This window comes from Symphalangus syndactylus, chromosome 13 (assembly GCF_028878055.3).
Source record: "Symphalangus syndactylus isolate Jambi chromosome 13, NHGRI_mSymSyn1-v2.1_pri, whole genome shotgun sequence".
NCBI classification, from domain to species: domain Eukaryota; kingdom Metazoa; phylum Chordata; class Mammalia; order Primates; family Hylobatidae; genus Symphalangus; species Symphalangus syndactylus.
The window spans coordinates 112224601-112233626 of NC_072435.2; the positions used below are offsets into that span (position 1 = coordinate 112224601).

At 48.6% G+C, this 9026-nt stretch overlaps 1 long non-coding RNA gene across 1 annotated transcript; it reads left to right on the forward strand.

The window, feature by feature from the left end:
* The first annotated feature begins 4139 nt into the window (after positions 1 to 4139).
* Positions 4140 to 7252, forward strand: LOC134732054 (uncharacterized). Its single transcript, XR_010114961.1, has 2 exons — positions 4140 to 4361; positions 4713 to 7252. It is a non-coding gene; the product is annotated as an uncharacterized lncRNA (long non-coding RNA).
* The last annotated feature ends 1774 nt before the right edge of the window (positions 7253 to 9026 follow it).

Consider the following 9026-nt stretch of genomic DNA (forward strand, 5'->3'; position numbering starts at 1 on the left):
AAGTTGGTTTTGAATAGAACATCCAAACCAAGGACTTACTCTAGGAAAAAAAAAAAATTTACTCATATTTCCAAACTCAAAACAAACTCTGTGATTCTCTTGGTTAATTTCCTTCTAGTCTTTTTTCTTTGGAGATCTAGCAGAATTTTAAAGGATGAACTCCACAACTTACATAGCCATCACCTTTGGTTGGTTGGACATGGAGGTTGCTTCTAATCTTTCACCATAATCTACATGTCGTGACGAACATCCTGTAACTAAATCTTTTTATATGTCTTTAATTATTTCCTTGGGCTAAATTCCTAACAGGTGAATCATCGGGATTAAAGGCTCTTTGATGATGGGGGTATAGGGTTGGAGGAAGAGGAACCACGCTGTGATCTAAATCCTTCTGTGAGTCCACGGGCACACTGAGTGAGAAAGTGACAACCTCCATCTTTTTTTGGGAACTGGCCGGTTGAGTGGGTGTCCCAGCACCTTTGCATCCCTTTTCCTGCCCAACATCAAGTTTCTAAGACTTCTAGAAGGTTCTTCAAAGGCAATAGGTAATGGAAAACAAACAGCCAGCATAACTTTAGTCAATGGCAACATTTGCCATACAGTGGCTGAGGATTCTGGAGCTGAGTCTCTGCTGAGTCTGTCCCCTCCATTATCCCCACCCCTAAACTCCCCCATCCCCCACTCCTGTGTTGATGGGCTATGGCACTTGGACAGACACATGTGATTGACTGTGGTATTAAGAAAATATGCATGACACAATGTTTTTTAGCTTTTTCCAGAGATATTTATATCACACAAATGGCATGTTGGCTTCTTTTTTTTTTTCCATCTCAACCACTAAGAATGAATAAATCAATTGTCTTAATCAGGCTAATGGAGAGTGCATGGGCTAGAAAGATAGGTGGGAGGGGTTCTTCATCTGAGCCTGTTGCTCCCTTAGCAGGGGTAGGGGGGCCTGGCAAAGTCCCGTCATATCTCTGGGCCTCTGTTTCCCTGTCTTTGGGATGGGCATCTGACCGCTCATGACTTTGCAGGATAAAGATTGTCAGAAGCATTTGGAGTTCCTTGGAAGAAAGTAGCTGCATGAATTTGTAATCCTCTATTTTCAGCTCTTTGGAGCCGTGTGTAGGAGCAGGGCTGTAAACATACAGAACTCACCGCTACATTCTGGTTTATAAGGTTTTTGTCTCACACAATCCCACAGACCTGACCTTAAGAACAACTCAAAATGTGGGCGAAACGCAGTTTGTTGTGGTCGTCGTTATTACATAAAAATTAATGGCTTGGCAAACACAAGGATCATCCTGTCACGCTGAGGTCATGTTTACACCAAGCAAATATATTTCAAGGTTCCTGGAGCTTCAGCAGCACTGCAAGGCAGAAGCAACACAATTCCCATGCAAGACTCATATTATTTTGAGACAGAGTGTTGCTCTGTTGCCCAGGCTGGAGTGCAGTGGCACGATCTCGGCTCATTGCAACCTCCATCTCCCATGATCAAGCAAATTCACCTGCCTCAGCCTCCCAAGTAGCTGGGACTACAGGCACACGCTACCACGCCCAGCTAATTTTTGTATTTTTAGTAAAGATGGGGTTTCACCATATTGGTCAGGCTGGTCTCGAACTGCTGACCTCAGGCAATCCACCCCCTTGGCCTCCCAGAGTGCTGGGATTACAGGTGTGAGCCACTGTGCCTGGCGCAAACATTTTTTTTTTTTTTAACGGAAAATAACAAGTGTTGGTTGGCAAGGATGTAAAAAATTGGAGCCCTGGTGCACTGCTGGTGAAAATGTAAAATGGGACAGTCACTGGGGAAAGCAGTGTGGTGGTTCTTTGACAAGCTAAACACAGAGTTACTGCAGAACCTAGCAGTTCCACTCCTAAGTATGTACCCCAAACAATTGAAAACAAAGGTTCAGGCCAGGAGTGGTGGCTCACACCTGTAATCCCAGCACTTTGGGAGGCCAAGGCAGGGGAATCAGGAGTTGAGGTCCTGACTGAGGTCAGGAGTTAGAGACCAGCCTGGCCAACATGACAAAACCCTGTCTCTACCGAAAATACAAAACTTAGCCAGGCGTGATGGTGCACTCCTGTAATCCCAGCTACTCGGGAGGCTGAGGCAGGAGAATCGCTTGAACTCGGGAGGCAGAGGTTGCAGTGAGCCCTGATCGCGCCACTGAATTCCAGCCTGGGGAACAGAGGGAGACTCTGTCTCCAAAAAGTAAATAGATGATAGATAGATAGATAGATAGATAGATAGATAGATAGATAGATAAGTAGATAGATGCAAATATTCAAACGAAAACTTATCCACAATTGTTCATAGAGCACTATTCACAATAGCCAAAATGTGGAAACAACCCAAATGACCACTAGCCAGTGAATGGATCAACAAAACGTGGCCCATCCAGGCAATGAACAGCACTGAGCCATAAGAAGAAAGGAAGCACTGGCATGTGCTACAGCATGGATGAGCCTTGAACACATGATGCTGAGTGGGAGAAGCAGACACAAAGGTTACATACTGTAGGATTCCACTTACATGAAATATCCAGAACAGGCAATCCATAGAGACAGAGAGCAGATTGGCAGCTGCCAGGGGCCAGCGGGAGGGCAGAATGGGAAGTGACTGCTAATGAGTACCGAGATTCTGTTTGGGGTGATGGAAAACTTCTGGACCTGGCCAGGCATGGTGGCTCACCCCTGTAATCCCAGCAGTCTGGGAGGCCAAGGTGGGTGGATCACCTGAGGTCAGGAGTTCAAGACCAGCCTGGCCAACATGGTGAAACCCCATCTCTACTAAAAATACAAAAATTAGCCAGGCATGGTGGCAGGCACCTGTAATCCCAGCTACTCAGGAGGCTGAGGCAGGAGAATCACTTGAACCTGGGAAACAGAGGTTACAGTGAGCCAAGATCATGCCACTGCACTCCAGCCTGGATGACAGAGTGAGACTCTGCCTCAAAAAACAAAACAAAACAAAACAAACAAATAAAAAAAGATGATGGCAGCTCACACCTGTAATCCCAGCAACTGAGGAAGCTAAGGCAAGAGGTATGGCAGCTCACCCCTGTAATCCCCAGCAACTGGGGAAGCTTGAGGCCAGGAGATCAAGACTAGTCTGGGCAACATGATGAGATTTGATCTCTACAAAAATAAAAATAAAAATTAGCTGGGCATGGGGGCAAGCACCTGTGGTCCCAGCTACTTAAGAAGCTGAGGCAGAAGGATTGCTTGTGTCCAGGAATTCAAGGCTGCAGTGAGCTATGATCACACCGCTGCACTCCAGCCTGGGCAACAGAGGGAGACCATGTCTTAAAAAAAAAAAAAAGATGGCACTAGAGAGACAGTTGATGCAGGGTGTGGATGGTGACCATCATTGGTCATCATGGCTGCTGGTGGGGAGTGGATGAGAGTGGGAACAGCATTAAGAGGAAGGCCAGTGATGGGGCGGGGACAGTGGTCCAGGAGGAAGATGCAGGTGGCCTGGACCAAGGGGCACACGGTGAGCCACGTGTGTCAGGCAAAACCAAGAGGGCTTAGTGAGTTCAATATAGACTCAACTCTGCCCCTCCTATTCAGCACCTGTATGCACTTATGGATGGGAGGGGAGTGTTGGAGGGAGAAAGTACATGTTCTCATAGGGATGCTGAAGAACAGGTCAGAAGACCCCTGGCTTCAAATTTTGACTTTTTCATTGCCAGATCCCGAGAGAGTAACTTCGTTTCTTTGTGCCTCAGTTCCTTCTCCCGTAAAATCAAGGCCCCAACATGCACTTCATAGGTGGTTGTGAGACGGGGACAACAGCACCTGCCCTGGCTACCTCCTAGGGCTCTTGGGAGACCCAAATGAGTTGTTAATCCTTCAAGGACAACACAGATCACGTTGCTGGGCTGATGTCATTGCTTTTGGAAAGCAGGTCTCTTGAACAGATTCTCCCAAAGCAGTGACTTTAGGAGCATCTCAAATGCGACAGATTCCAGTTGCTAAGGCTACGATGAAATAGCAGAAGACTCTGGGCAGCAGCGTGCGACGAGTGGCAAAGTAGCCCCTAAGGCTCTTTCTTCTGTGCTCGCCCCGCCCCCTCCGGCGTGGGCCCCGCCCCGACTAAGCCCCACCCAGGCCCCGCCCCCGATGTTAGCGCAAGCCACGCCCCCTCAGCTCCCAGCCTTCTGGGTCCGAGGCTCCCACCTGCGCTAAGCGCTTGGTACCAGGGAGGGAATAGGAGAACGCTTGCGGGGTAGGGAGGCGGAGGCTGGAAATTGGCAGGGTGAGAACTGGGGAAACTAGTCTGGGACGCAACCCTCCTTGTCCCCCTTCTTCATTCACCCCCTTGTTGAGGCCCTTGGCTTTTGCATAATGTAAGTACTTATTTAATGCGTGTGCTGGCTCGAGAGCTCTGCATTTGTCTTTCTGTCCTTCATATGCCAGTGTACCTCCACCTTGTGTCTGTCTAGGTGGGAGCTCCTGGAGAGGAGGGTGCTTCCCAGCAGTTCCTGTTCGACCCCCAGCCCCGGGCCAAGGGCACAGAGAGAGAGAGACAGAGAGGCTGGGGCTGCGGTGGGGGTGGGGAGGTGGGAGCTGGGGCGGGGCGGGGGGAGCGCGGGGGAGGAATGAGAGCACCATATGACAGGCTTGTGGAACCACATCTGATGCCAACTTGGATGCTGTCCTTTTTCTCCAATAAAAGGAACTTTTCACTTGTTTTTCAGACACCCTTTAAAAAAATGTATTTAAAGAGGCTGGTTCCTATCCATCCGACTGGAGGCATCTCAGTGCAAGAGCAAAGCTAAGTCCTGCACACACACCTCCCCTCCTCCTCCTCCTCCTCCTCCCCGCAGGTTTTCCCGAATGTATCTACTCCGGTTACAACTAGACGCGGCCCCTCCCCCACCTGTCTCCCCCCTTCCTCCCCTCGATCGTGGAGGGAGCGTTCTCTGTGCCTTCCCAAGTCCCCGTGAGGGACCTTCTATGTTGGAGTGGGGTGAGCGGGGGAGGGTCATATAACGAAGGCCAGAAAGAACAAATTAGATAATCAAAAGAATTATAGTAATTGCTTTCACTTTCCCCCGCCCGCTCAGCGGATTCCCTCCCCCACCCCTCCCCTGGTTTTTTCTGTCTGTTGGGAATACTCGGTCTTTCCGACCCCCTCCCCTCCCCCAGGTTGCTCCTCTCCTCTCCCCTTGCTCGCGCGTTCCCTCTCTTCCTCCGTTTTCTGGTGTGTTGGAACGTTCAGCGGAATATGATGAATGATCACCTGTCACAGCTTGTTTATTATAATGCAGGCAATCAATTACACATCCCCAACGCTGGCCGGCCCGCAGGAAATTTATATGCTCAGCACAAACCAATGTGAAAATGGAATCTCATTTGCCAAATGTCTTTCTCCCCGTACAGCACGATGATTACAGTCTGTGTTTGTTTCAACAGTCGTGTACAACTGACAGTGCCATCATTTACTGCCTGGCTCAGGTCACGTTACTCTAAGGCTTTATTTATTGTGTTACGAAGGGCAGCACACGAAAAGGACAAGGGTGTCTGTCAGGGATGGCACCGTGTTAAAAAGTGGACGTGCAAGGGCCGCATTCCCGGGCAGCCGCTGCAACCCCAGCCCCTGGGCCCTTATGTCCGCAGCCTCTCCCAGCATCCAGCTACCCAGACTCGAAGGCCCCAGCCGGGAGCCAGCTCTTGGTATCTGGAGCTCCACAGGTCCCAAAATCGGGGTGGATCAGAGTTCAGATTCGGTTCTGCTACTGTCTAATTGCGTGCTGCAGGGACTCGATCTCTTCATCTGGGAAATGGGAGTTTTAATAGCCCTTGGCAGGAATGTTTTGATGTCTGGGATGTCAGATGTGTTGATGAATGTTGGTTCCCGGGACTTCGGAAAGACGTCCCGTTGGAAGAGATGTGAACTGGAATTCACACCCTATATTAAAATCTCCCCCAATCTTCACCTCTGAGACATGGCTGTCTCAAGACTGTTTTTTTCACTTCCTGGTGGAATTTTGCACTTTTATGTCCTCTGTACCGGCAGGTAGTGTGGCTTTGAGAAAATAAAATGGCCACCTTGCTCCGCTGTTCTTTCTTTGTGAAAAAAAAAAAAGGCATAGCAATCTTGGCCTTTCTAGCTGTGTGACCTCAGGCTGGTCAATCCCTCCTCCTCTCCAAGCCTTGGATTCCTCCCCTGAGAAGTAAAGAAAATAACTCCTAAACTGCCTCCCTAGGCTTGCCGGCAGGACCCAAGGTGTCCAGAGATGTTAAAAAAAAAAAAAAAAAAAAAAGCCCGGTGAATGGGAAAGTGAGGCTGTCACTGCTGAGTGGCATCCTGTTTTCAGGAGTTCTGGTTGGTCCCCAGAGTTCTGCTACACAAAATGTTGACCCAAATTTGTACCCCTACAACAGTTGGTGTCAAGTGGGAGCTCAGAAACTGAGGGGCAGGCAGATGCTTTTATGTGTATTAGGTTGTCTTTTATTGTATTGTATAGTTCCTTTTTTTTTTTTTTTTTTTGAGATGGAGTCTTGCTCTATTGCCCAGGATGGAGTGCAGTGGCACGATCTTGGCTCACTGCAACCTCCACCTCCTGGGTTCACGCAATTCTCCTGCCTCAGCCTCTCAAGTAGCTGGGATTACAGGCACGTACCACCATGCCTGGCTAATTTTTGTATCTTTAGTAGAGACAGGGTTTCACCATATTGGCCAGGCTGGTCTCGAATTCCTGACCTCAACTGATCCACCCACCTCGGCCTCCCAAAGTGCTGGGATTACAGGCTTGAGCCACCGTGCCCAGCCTGTACTATACATTTCTTTATTATTTGACACGTGTATTTGTTTAATGGCCCTCTGCTCCGCCAATATGGAAGCTCCAAAAGGAAAGATACCAGATTGATCTTGATCACCTCTGCCTCCCCAGCACCTAGCCTTCCTTGGCACGTCATAAGTGCTCAGTAAATATTTGTGGCTTTAACGGATGAATGAATGAATGACTACATGGCTAAACTCCATTCTAGGGCAACATCTGTGGTGCAGTGAGTGGGCCCTAGTGAATGGATATTTAAAGGATATCTTACTATTCCTCATCTCCACAGGGTCAGGCTGTGCCACATCCACCCGGCCTTGCCTGGGGTCATTCATCCTACATGTACTTAGATCACGTGAACTGGTGATGGGCCACCCATGTGCCTGCCTGAAGACTCCTGTTCACCCTTCAGATCAATATCCCCCGAATAAACTCCCAGTCACTCTGGCATCCCATGTTGGTTTGTAATCTCTGCCTTTCTCTAGACCATTTGGCTCCTATGCACAGGCAGCTATGCGTTTTTCATATTTGGGTCCCCAAAATGCACAGTGCAGTGCCCGCCTCAAAACAAATGCTTTTCAATCAGTCGATCAATCAGTTGACATGGATCATCTTTTCTCCGCACTGATGTATGGACTACAACTTGGAATTCCATTAAAGCTCCTGGGGTCAAGAAAAAAAGTGATTCAAGTTTATTTATTTATTTATTTATTTATTTGAGACAGAGTCTCATTCTGTCGCCCAGGCTGGAGTGCAGTGGCACGATCTCAGCTCACTGCAACCTCTGCCTCCAGGGTTCAAGAGATTCTCACTCATGCCTCAGCCTCCCAAGTAGCTGGGCAAGAGCCAGCACACCCTGGCTAATTTTTGTATTTTTAGTAGGGACGGGCTTTCGCCATGTTGGCCAGACTGGTCTCGAACTCCTGGCTTCAAGTGATCTGCCCACTTCAGCCTCCCAAAGTGCTGGGATTACAGGCATTTAATCACTGCACCCGGGTGAGCCACTGCACCCGGCCAAGTTCATATTCTAAAAGTGAAACATTAATGCTGCATTGTGTATTTTTTGGTCAAGTGCTTCAGATGTGTGGAAGGAATTTCTTTGTATAAATGCTATTATTCGTCACCATGATGATAATTATAACGAGGGTGACTGCACAGAGCTGTGCCTCCCCAGCAAGCATGGGCTGGGCAGGGCCGGGTATTCCCTTTGCTGACTTGCTTCACTAGTTGACTAACAGACCTTATTCCCGGGCCTGAGCTGATGATATCCTGCCAACGCCAGCTTCCCAACATGGAGGGGATGCAAGAGCGAGCGCCATGGGATCCTGGGGGAAAAGCAGCCTGTGTTTGCTGCTGCTTTGACAGTTGAGGCTCCGAGAGGGACTGGCAAACAATGGGAAATGAAATATTTGAGTGGTTGCAAAAAATTCCATGGGAAATCCCCCCCGGTGGCATTTATGTGCGACGGCTGTGACAAGGAGAGCGCAGGACTTTCGATTTCAAGGGTTCCTGAGCACACCACAGTGGCCTTCCAAGACGGCAGTCCCCGGGAACAGCTGTCTCGGCCACAAAAGGCCAGTTTGTCTGTCCAGGGAAGGTCTGGCCCCATGCATCAAGTTGGCCATGAGCTGCAATGGCTTGTTTGGGGCATGACCCACATTTATAGGGTCTGGGCCTCTGAACCTTCTGCTCCTAAGACAGATCTATCTCAATTGTCCCTCTGGTTTTCCCTGGCCTCAAGGACCTGGGGGCTGATAGGGGCTGAGGGGTTTCCCTCGGGCTCAGCCTCCATCTGCAGAACCGTGGGAACCTCAGCCTCCATCAGACCCCTCCCCATTTTCCGGTCAGCACGTGGCCTCCTCCTGTTTCCTCCATTCCCATTGGTAATGGACATTTATTTAACTTTTACTCCCCCTCCACTCTCATTTAGAAAAGAAAGTGAACTGATATTAACCAATCCTTGTTTTGCCTTCTTTAACACGAACACATATGCAAAATAGTTACCACTATTGATAATATCTTATTGCTGCTGTGATATATGTGTGTATATGTATAGATCGCTTGAAGGTAAGCGTTATATAGATTTTTAGAGATACTCGGTAAATGAGAAAATGGAAACTGAAAGAGTTTAAATAAACTGCCCATGTGTATTGGTCGTGAGGTTTCAGTTGCAAAGTGACAAAATCCTGACTTAGATGAACTTAAACCAGATGGAAAATGTACATTGTA